Below are 11,746 nucleotides of genomic sequence, written 5' to 3'. Positions count from 1 at the left end.
TTCTAGAACTGGTGCTTCATTGTATTTGGGCTCAGCCCTCAGGGATGGGAATCCAGGGAGGGAGTCTGGGATCTGTTGTTGCAGGCCTCATGTTTGTTCCCCTCTCTGAATTTGCAGCAGTTAGTGCTCTTTTAGTTGTGCTCTTAATGATCAAAGAGAAATTGTTTCATCACGTTTTCTTTTATCACACAAGTTCTTCATTCCATCCTTATTGGTTTTATCTGTATCCATACAAGACGTATTAATGCGGTGTGCTTGCCCTTGAGAGCACGTTGTTATGTTTACAGACTGTGGGCACTGCACATGCTTTTAAAGACCAACTCGAATTTCCTCATTCTTAATTTGAAGACAAATACACATAATTATACCAGGGAAAATGTGTCAACTGTCCTTTGGCTTTTCTCATCAACTATAATTGATTTTCCTCCTGCCTACCTCCGTTTTATTCATCTTTCAGATAACAAATATTTCATGAATTCAAAGCAGGCTTTTAACATGTTTAAACTGGGAGATGGAGGCTGCTTAGTGCCTCTTTCTGTCTAGAGTATGGAATAATACTGCCTTCCTGTATGGAAGATGGCAAACTGGCTTGCATTTTAGGGGCACTGCTAGCATTCTTTCTGCCTTAGTGTTTCCCCCTCAGAAACAGCGTTTAGTGAGCTCTAGCCTGGAAGGCTGGGTGCCAAGTCCAGCTACTTGCCAACACAACTGCTGGGTGCTAGTGAAATGTTCTGTGCTGCATTGTTTTTTAACTGTAAAAGGTCTCTCTGTCATTAATTTATCTTCCATCAGAATGTTCTGCAAATACCAGTTTCTTTTGTCGTAAGTTGAATTGCTTTGTTTCAGAATCAAATTGTTTATGTTTGAGCATTGAAAATGGCATGTTATCTGTTGGTCCACTTTGGGATGTAGGAAGTGACCCTAAAAGCATTCAGGTTTCTTTAAAAAAAGAAAAAAGAAAAAAAAAAAAAAAGAAAAAGAAAAAAAAGCACTTTAATGTTTCCATGTCCTTCATGGATCCCAGCATTCAGTGCCTAAGATGCTCAGGGGAATGGTATTTTTCTTGTGGCTGCTCAGATCAGTCAGCAGACATACCAGTTCTGGGTGATATCAGCTGGAAGTCCCTATTTTGCAAAATGAGTAGCCTGTCATATGGGGAAGAAAAGACAAGAGTCTAAGGAACTGCTCAGCATTCTTTCTACGTCAAATAATAATCTTCATGTAAAAGTTGAGAACGTGAAAAATTCCTTGTTGGCGTTTGTCTGTTTAAAAAAAAAAGTCATTTCCGGGCCCTCCAGGGCTGGCTAGTTGTTCTCAGGGAGGAATGAGGTTGGTCTCCTCCTTCCAGAAATAAGGTCTGTATTCACCTATAATTTAGGATGGAGACAAAGCAGTGAAGCAAGTAAAGAGTTTCTCCAACAGGAATGAAGTTTGTAATTCGTCAGCCACCCACTTACCGTATTTGTTGATCAAAACTAAAGTATTGAGATCTCTCAATGCAATTTTTCTGTCCCTTTTGCATAAGCCATATATGCAAAATAGTGAACAATGCTATGCATGTTTCCTGCTTGCAAGCAGCTTGCATTCACACTGTAATATATTCACGTCTGTTCCAATGTTTAAAAAAAAAAAAAGTTATATTTTCTAATCAATAACCTTTCATTGGAAGTAAATGATATACTGGGAGATTTGTTCATCTTCTCTCACCATACTCATATTTTTGTTTTAACTTATTTCCCCTTGTAAGGAGGAATTGAAATGAGTTGCTTTTTGATTTTTCTATACCACCACAGCAAGATGGAGTGCTAAGGTGATATAAGAAAAGATTTAAAAGAAAATGTTCAGGAAATGTTTGAGTGTTTTACTTTATGAAAGGAATTATAAAACTTAATATGTTGTCACTAAGTCTGTCTTTGAGTAAGGGATAGTATGGGGTAAGCTGGCTTGTAACTGGCTGAAACCCTCTGTTGTAATTAAATTTAACTTGCTCCTTTTCCTATTGTGTGTTTTCTTGTAAACAGAGCTTGAACGTGTTTAAATGTTTTGATGATTTAGCAGGAGATGTTCAGTCTCTTCTTTTAAGTAGTTCATTGAAGTCTGAGAGTATGAATGCACTTTCTCAATTTATTTTTCTCCTCCTGGAATGTGTTTAAGTATCTTCTGGGTTTTCTTATCTTCTTTTGAAAATACATTATGTTCTTACATGTAGAAACTTCCGTATTTTTGGACAATCCAGCTTTGTATGTCTACCCAATCTCTTGGTTTATTCTCTTTTGGCAATTACAGAGGTGAAATTACAAATAATCTTGTTTGCATTGGTATGGCTTTGGCCAGAAATAGCATGCAAGAAGGCATACAGAAATAAAATCTGTTTATGGGCTCCACTTTATGTGAAGAATTCTTAAAGCAGGAAATATCATTCTGATTTTTAACTTTAACCTAGATGCAGCTGTGCTGAAGTTCAGAGCCTTCCCCTCCATGGATCTGGAATTTCAAAGGTAACTTAGTCCTGCTTTAAAATTTGGCTTGCAGTAATTTCATTTAGCAGTTTGCATATTTCATGCTGTGAACAAGCCCTGGCGTACTGTCATAGAAGAGCTGATATTGCCCTCTGAATGTGTGGCTTAATACAAAAATCTGTCAGCCTTGAAGAAACAAATCTTGATTTGGGTCCCCTGGTGGCAGTGGTCTCAAAGGAAGAAAAATATTTTCACTGGTGCTCCACAGAGTGCTTCAGGTGTGTGTTGGTTCACTGCCAGTACTTCTGTAGGTTGTGTTTTTCCATGACCCGTAAGTAAGGCCTCACTGAGTGAGAAATATATGTTTTGTGACCTGGTTTGTTATGAAATTCAGGAGTGAGCGACAGACCTACCTAAGCAAGGGAGAATCACTGCTGTGAGACCTCTGGAAGGGAGGCTCAAGCAGATGAGGGGTGAGCTCAGTTCACTAGACCTCCATTTCTCTCTGTCTGGTTGAGTGCTCTCAGGAATGAGAGGTGGGTGTTAAACTACTGCCAGATGAAGTGGTCTGATGTGCAGGTTCTCACCTAAAGGCCATCCTGTGTTAGAAGGGAGGTGATTGCCACTTTCTTTGCTTATTATAGCCAGTGCCATTTTTGCTTCAAGTTGTTAAGAGTACATATTTAAAATTAATCTGGCTTCTTCCCAGCCCACCTCTGCTTCTGTAAGGAATTACCTGGGAATGGACTGGAATGTGAAAAATGTTAATATTACTCACAAAGCAAGTCTAAACTGAGATATACTTATCATTATTCTTCATTTATAAAACAAAGGATTTGCTGTTTCTTTACTCATTTCACTCTGTGTATTAAGTCCATATAAAACAGGATCTTGTTCTCAGCTGCGCCATTAAAACGAACTTCTGGAGAAGGGTGATGTGTTGTGTTCACATGGCAAGGTGCTATTTCAGGTGTGCTGTCCAGGTACTTTGCTAAAGCCGCTGCAGGGCAAAGTCTGAGTTGAAACAAAAAGCTGTTCAGGGCTAGGGACGAAGGCCCAAACTTCTCCAGCTAAAGCATCTAATTTGTAAAGAGCTTCCATTTCTAGGCAGTTGTGTAATTGAGTTAAAAGCATGCAGTATTTGTGTTCCATTAAGTCTCTTAATGCATAATGTGCTTTCCCTGTTAAAAATAAAAAGGTTTCTTTCTCCATGGGCTGTGATTCCCACAGGATGTGGAGGAACTTAGCATAGCCAGATTACTTGTGCTTTGGCTCCTTTCCTCTAAAGGAAATAACTTCAGTCCCTTTTCTTGTGTTCAGAATGCCTTGGTATCTGTCCTGTGCCAAGCCTTCCTGTGCTGTTCTTTCACAGCCAGCTCTCTGGGCTAGAGCCATGCATTAATTCAGATAGGTTCGCTTCTCTTCCTTTTTTGACTGTTGCAGCTGCTGATGTGAGATCTTAATTTATTTTTCCTTCTCTGGTATTTGTAGAGCAGCTGCAACTTCACTGGACCTTCATGCAAGGGAATGAGTGCTGTAGGAATGCAACAAGGAGCCAGCAGATAAGTGGTACATTAAAAAGCAAGACAATTAACCCTCTTTTCCAAGCGTTCAGGAATATAGATTGGTTTTGGCAGGGGCCATATAGCAGTATTCAGAATATAACATAGCTTGTATTCTGGGGTATGGTTGAGGATAGCAGTTGCTGCAGAATACAGGATGTAATTATTCAATTACATGTAAGCCATTACCTGTTTGTTTTCTCTTGCCACCATTTCCTCTCTCCATTAGAAGAATCATCCTTCTTTAACCTAGTAAGAAAATTAAATTGCAAATATTTGTGCTCCACTCAAATTGGGTAGTAGTCAAGCCCCTAGAAATTGGAGTGCTTGCTTGATAAAACTTCTCTCTTTGGGACTAATTTTCTTTCATTTAGGCTCTTAATGCAGCAGGCTTTGGATATTTCAGGAAGCACATTTGTGTTAGTTGATTATTTCCCTCTGCATGGGAACTTCTGGCCTTCTAAAATTTAAGACACCGATGTTGGGATTTGCATGTAATATAGATTATGCTTATATCTTTCCTTCTGTTAACCACAGCGATGAAACTGCTAATTCCAGATTAAATCACTGAGCTCTAGATAAGCATCCTATCCGAAGGCTTCAGGAAAGTGTCTGAGAAACCAACCTGAGTAATCTTTTCTTGAAGGTACTGGGTAGATTATGTTGCCAGGTTTCAGACAGAAAACCCTAGTTTGAAGTGGGAATCCTATTCACTTCACTTACCTGTTTTGTTGGAGAGGGAAGGAAATTATGGTGTTAATTTAAAAACAAATTCTTAAGTTCTTAAACCAGAATATTTTATGAGGGCTGCTCTGAAAGGAATGCCTCCTATTTTATGCAGTTGGCCCGTATTCAGAGGTGGATTGGTGGTATGGCATTTGAGAATGGAACCTTCCCAACAATATCCTGTGGCGTTTTCTTGATATGCAACAAGTGGCAGCAAAAGGACAGTCTGACAGTGTGTGTGTGTGTGTGTGTGTGTGTGTGTGTGTGTGTGTGTGAAACAAAAGCGTGGAACTGGATTTCTTCATATAAAAAAATAAAGAAATAAAATTGTGCCGACATTCATCAATGCTTGCTGAACATTTATGGAGATTGGATAATGGATGTGAGCACAGGGAGCGGTGGGTGGTGATTTCAGCAGTGGTGACAGTGACGTGAAGGACAAGTCACGCTTCAGATGGCCATGCAGATTTTAACAAGTGCAGCATGCAGGATCTTAGTGATCACTGGTGAAAATGCGTAGCTAATGGTGGTGACTGTGTTGGAAAATAGTTTTTGTAGCAGAGAATTTGCCCTATAAAATCGTGTTGTTACTGTGCTCTGATGTATTTTCCAAGGAAATAAATAGGAGGCATAACTTTTGGAGCAACCTGTGTAAGTTATACTTATTTTCATTTTTTCTGATAGCTCTGTAGAGGTTTATAATCTGTCTGTTTTTGAAGAAAGAGATCCTTGTGCCTCTAACTCTTCCTTTTTGTGTATTCCTAACATGAAGCAAGCTCACATAGAGCTCACAATGGAATTTCAGGTTAGGACTGTACTGTTGATGTTGTTTCAATGTATTTCACAATAATACACTCTCTAGTCTTGCTTTTATCAGCTATAGCTTTTATCTAATAATAATGAAAACGTACCCTAACACCTACAGGACAAGTTTCTTTCCATGAAGACAGACAAGGTGATGGTACATCCACATATCTTTTGTGATATGGACACCCAGTTAAGTGTGACTCCATGGCTTTTCTAGCATAGGCTATAATATATCATTTCTTTTCCATCTGTCTGTGTCATTACCTCTCACATCTGTATCCCTGCTGACAATGTCATTGCAAAAACAACAAGAAGAAACAAACAGTTCTCCCTTTTTATCTCCTGAAGCTTTGTAGCAAAGATCATTCATCTGCCTTTGTTTTCTACACATTCTGAAACTTCTTAGGAAACTGAGCAAGGATATTCAGAGATGTAGGGTCAGCAAAAAACTAATCTTATCCTTTTAAGCTGGCAGAGAATGAGCAGTAACACCGGTCCCACGATTGCCAGCACAACCTCCATTTCTTACTGCTGAAAACAGACTCTGCTTTTCAGGAACTGTCCCATGTGGACCTTTCCAGTGAGGACCCTGCTAAGAGTAAGCCTCTTTTAACACTGAGCAGAGTGGAGTTCAGGAACTCTGATAGCATCTGTTCATTCTGGTATGCATATGAGGTCTGGCTTTATATTCTAAGCAGACAGTTGCTTCTTGCTTGTAGCATGCAGCCATTGCAGAAGCTTTGGCCTGAGACTTACCACCCGTAAGCTACTCACAGCTAACCGGTATTTGAGAGGGGCTAGTCTTTAAACTGCTTTAGAAGCAGTTGCTTCTCAAGCAAAGCTGCTCTTAAGCCATTTTGCAAGCACTTGGGCTACTTCTTTCACTGTCCTCTTCAGGAGCTGTTGTTTCCCATCTCCCCAGTGACTGCCTGTACCCCCTGGTTCCTACTAAAGACCATGAAAATCAGTGTTTCCAGCAGTATCAACCTCTTCCATTTAATTTGTGTGTAAGATTTGTGCTGAGGATTTGTGCTGGAAGGCTTGCTTCTGAGTCAAGGCAAGTGCAGTAAAACCCTGACAACAATTTCCCAGAGCTCCTTGTGTCACCAGCAGCTCAGAAACTTGTCCACAGCTGTCTTTGCAGCTCTGTGAGGAGTCTGTTTAGCCACTTGCAAAACATGCTGCCAATAACCCTGAGCCAGATTTGGGGCTGGGGCTATGCAACACCAAGACGAAGCTGATAAGCAGCGTGTTTGCTTTGTGTCTTTTCCAAGTACAAGCAAGTTTCACTGCTGAGGTCTAAAGAAAGGGCAAGTGGGGAGGCTGATACTGCACTCACCTAGGAGATACTGCTCTTATCTGCCCTATTAGCAGGGAGTTGGCTAAGAGAAACACCAAACACACCTCTGGCTCTGGTTATGCCAGTAATCTGAGTGCACAATGCCCACAAATGTCAGTGCTGTTAGTCTGGAAAGCAAGAGAGCTTTCAAAGCAATGCCAAGTTGGGTTTTGATCAGACAGCTGGCTGGAGCATTGACTGCTGTAAAATTTAAGTTTTTCATTGTGTTGATTAGGTAGCCTAGGCTCTATAAGGTAGCTCTGTGCACCTGTCATAGGAGGCCCGAGGTCTTTGGAACAGGATGTTCATGTAGTTCCCCTGCCAGTTTTCTATGGCTCCCTAGTGAGGGTGGAGTGGAGCTGCTCGCCCCTTCAGTGTACTCACGTGGCTCACTGTGGCACGGCCAGGGTGCCTTCCCTTCTGCCAGCACTCTCCTTGGGTCAGTGAGGCCCAGGGCACTGTGGGGAATGCTGCTGGACTAGTTGCTCTGGTGTGTGCAGCAGGTGCAGCGAGAACCTCTCCCTGCATGGGCTTAGAGCGGTGAGGACCTGCTGATTTCTGCTGGCAATCTGGTGAAAGTGGGTAGGTGAGGGCAGGGAGGGACAGAGAGCTGTTATCACAACTGCATTTTGCCTTCTCTGCAGACCTCCCATTACAGGGTTAAACCTTTCATCCCTCTCCTGGCTGCTTTCAGGGCCTCTAGTTCTGCCTGTAAATAAATGATACAGTACTTAATAAAGAACATGCAAAAACTGCTTTCAATATTTTCACATTCCCTTTGTGCCAGGTACAGCCCAGCTGATGTAGTCTATCTGGCTGCAGTGTCCAGAAAGGCTGGCTCTGAATTACATTGCTCATGTTGCTTTTTTCTCAGTCTCCTTTGCACAAGGATTGCAAGTAAAACAGCTCTTTCAAGTCTGGATACCATTGCTCCAATTTTGGCATGAGCTTCAAGCTCAGCAATTCTATCAAACATGCTTTTGGAGCATGTGACCAGGAGGATTAGGAAAGAAAGCCATGGGCTTTATTTCTCTGGTACCATGTCTTGGGGCAGGGCAGACTTTGAGGTCTCAAATACTCCTCAGGAGATGGTGGGGCAAGGCCTGCCTTGCTGGTGGAGAACAGCAGGTGGCAGCAAGGAATTTGGTCCCTTTGTTCCAAGTTCAGTGCCAAGGGATATGCACCCACTTCTCCCCAGCGCTTCACCTGCGGGCAGGGGTCTGCAGCCAGAGGGTCATTTCTAGACTGGGACAGTGACATTTGAAGTTATGTAGCCTTTATGCTGCTTTTGCTTTGTGCTCGTAGGTTGTTTGAGGTTATGGGATACTCTTCTGCAGCATCTGTTCTGTATCAGTGTATGAAGCTAGATGTGCACAAGGACTCCAGCTGCTTGAGTTTGGACTCTGTTATTAGGCAGGAAAGCCATTCTGGCTTGTGCAGGGCTGTTTGCTGAAACATCTGTAAAAGAAGAGAGAGACTGCAGCAAGAAGCATGCCAAGGGCAGCAAGCTTGTATGTTGCTGTGCTATTCTTCGGAGTGGGCAGTGCAAACAACTTTAGCTGCAGAAACCAGTCGTTGGCCTGGGAATCCTCTCTGGCTTATGCAGAAACTTCCAAGTTGGAAAACAAAATGTTTGAATCTCTCTTGCAGGCTTGTCAGCTCTGGGGTGTGAGCTAAGATGTCTCTGCAACCCCTCTCCTACAGAGCAGTGTTGCAAAAGAGCTCCACCAGATAACTCAGAAATTTGGATTTGATTCCACTTGTGTAAGCAGTTAAACTACGGGATGAGAAAGGATATTTCATCCCTTTTTCTGGAGGGTGCTGGTATGCTGCCAGTTGTGTGCAAATGCTCTTGATATTTCAGTGAAAATGGAAAAATGGCAGCCTAGATTAGGAAGAACAAATGCAAGACAAACAGGTGTTTTTCCACAGGGGGACAGAACGCAAATGGATCTAATAACCAGATGTGTAAGCACTGCCTGCAATGGTCTGGGACCTCAGAGGATTATTTGTTAAATGCATGGACTTCTGGTGAAGAGGTGTGGGGCTGTATTGTCGTAATGGACTGCAGAAGGAAGATGCTTTTGGGAGAGGAACATGAATGCTAGTGGAGGCTGCCTTGGGCCAGAGCAGGAGCCCAGCCAAGGCTGGTCTCAGCAGCTGTCTGCTGTCAAATTGTCTTGTTCCCTGGCTTCCTTCATGCTGCCTTTTTCTCCTGGCAAAAGCCAGGACCAGCTGCAACATTGGAGCTAGGTAGTCTGTTTCCAAAAGGCAGATTTTTTGATATGACATAACACGTGTTGGTTATTTTGAGAAGGTTTCTTCCTTTTTATTTTCTGTCCTCGTTAAAGGTAATACAGACTGGCTTCAGACAGAAACTCAGAATGGTGTTAGTCATGCAGCTGCTATGCAGTATGGTAAATAACTGAGCACCTTGACTGAGTTGTGCCATTGTACTCCCTGGATTCAGCCTGAGCTCTGCTCTGCTCTCCTTCTGGATTTGTGCTTATTTTCCTTTTGTCCAGAGCACGTGTTCCCTAAGGGGCAGCTTGAGTCCGGAGGTCTTGTCCAAGTGTTTAACCTTGGCCATGGATATTGTGTAATTCTTGTGAAAGCTCAGTTTGGCATTTCTAGCAGCTCTATACCTCTAGGTTCTGTGTTGCTTCTTGCATAAGCTGCCCTGGGGCTGCCTTGCTGGGGACAGAAGTGAACAGACAGAGCCAGGCAGCTGCCAGCATCTCCTTCCCGAGGAGCTTGTGGCAGGTACTGAACACGACATTTGTCAAGGAATGTTTGCATTTTGTGTTGAGGGATGTGGTACATCACCCATTGGTGATAGGTGGATGGTTGGACTGGATAATCTTTAAGGTCTTTTCCAAACTTGGTGATTCTGTGATTGTCCTGCGGGCAGGAGTGGCCATGGGTCCCTCTCCATGCCAGGATGCCTCCAATAGCTGTGACATGATGAATCTCTTTGCCATGCAATGTTGGATTAAATCCTTAAGGTGTAAAATGCTGCTGGATCGTTGTGATCATAAGGCAAAAGCAATGGTGGTCTCCTGCCCTTTGTGCAGTGTAGAAACTCCTGCTCATGGAGCAGCTTGCATATGTGTTACAGGGGAGTGACACACCTGGATATGCTCCTTGGGCAAAGCCTCCAGGTAAAGAGCTGATAGATAGTGAGCCATGTGGCAAGTGCTCTGTGCCCTCAGCCTCCTGTGCCCAGCATCGCTTGCAGTATTGCAGCTTGCTCTTGCTTTGAGGGGCAAATTGCAAAGCGTGGGACTTTAACCACATCAGTGGGCGTGCAGATCAGGCAGGGGCTGTGCCAGCCAGCAGGAGCAGTGGAGGTCTGCGGAGCTCACCTGCAGCACACTCGGGATCCAAAGCTTTGTGGTGTGCATACAAACCTTTTAAAATCCAAGGACCAGCTCAAAGCTGATTTCTGTGGCCTGTAAATGAAGCAGAACAACTTTGCAAAACCAAAATACTCCTAGCAAGACACAGCTGCTTCCTCTAGCTGAGATTTGAATTGCCCAGGGGGAGGTCAGTTTGGCTTTGAAACTTCTTCAAAGTTTTCTGGCTTAAAGAACCATCATGCTTCTTTGAAAGCACTGACACCTACCACCTACCTGTAAGGCATCTCCAAGTGCTGACACGCACAGACCTCAGGCTTAGTAATGAGCATCGTGCCTTTCCATCGTGCCTTTCCACCACTAAACCTTGTTTAATGGTTAGACTTAATTGCATTGCGGCAGCTGCCTCCTTTGACCAACTGTGGAAAGAGTAATGGATTTTTCATATCAGATTTTGTCCTTTGAATTGTTTGTTTATTGTGACTGTTTTGCTGTAAAGTGTAAGCTCCTGAAGTCAGCCCGCTGCTGCAAAATGCTCTGTGTGCTGCTGCATCCCTGAGCAGGTACACCTTTGGAAATTTTATGAACAGTGTTTGAAAAAATTTGGCAAGTATGTCTAAAGGCAGGAGTTTTTTTTCCAGCTCAGCCAGTGTATAATTGACACCTGATCTATCACAACCTCACAGAAGTACTGGCATGGGAAGGAGCTTGTGCATGGTCTCCATCCTCCCAGCAGCTCTGTGCTTATTCTGGTTAGATGCCCACAGACCCCGGAACCAACTGAGGAGGCATGCTGAGAGTTTAGACAACCTGAAGCCAAGCTCAGAAACAAATTCCTTCTTGCATCTGTTGGAATAAGGCTTCAGAAGTTCCTGGTTTTAATTGATTACAGAATGAGCTGGGTCTGAACCAGGTGGGTCCATCCTTGAGCCTTCAGTGGATTATTGAGATCCCTCCTCTCCTCTTCCTCCTTGTGCATCTGGGATGTTCCAGGCAGCTCCAGGTCCCCTCTAATTGCTGTTCTCTGAGGGATGGTGTCAGATGCCCAAGGTTGTTGCTCCCCCCAAGTCTGAAAGATTAGATGGAAGTTTTCTGGGTGGGAGATGTCCCAGGGCTGAGGTCAGTGACAGAAATGTAACACTGGTTATACAATCCGCTGTTGAATAATCGTTCAGGGCCACTGTGCCTGCCAGGTGGCTGCTGCTGGCAGTGGGGCTGCCTGGAAAACTGGCTGTGCTTTGCAGGACAAGAAGCAGGAAAAAAAGTTAACATGCTTTGGGGCATCCCACCCTTGGGACCTCCCTAATTGTGCCTTGGGGTTTCCTGTTGCATGGGTGCTTTTTGGTGAAGGACACACCAGCCTCTCAATGGCACAGCTTATTTGCAAACCGAGCGCCACGATGTTTGCAGCAGGGAACTGCTCTCTGCATCACTTAAAGCTGCACTGAGGGAAAATCTGGGGCTGGGACCACCCAGCACAAACCCCTCTGGGTGAGG

This window comes from Tetrao urogallus, assembly GCF_951394365.1.
Source record: "Tetrao urogallus genome assembly, chromosome: 2".
Lineage (NCBI taxonomy): Eukaryota > Metazoa > Chordata > Aves > Galliformes > Phasianidae > Tetrao > Tetrao urogallus.
This window is presented reverse-complemented; position numbering follows the sequence as displayed.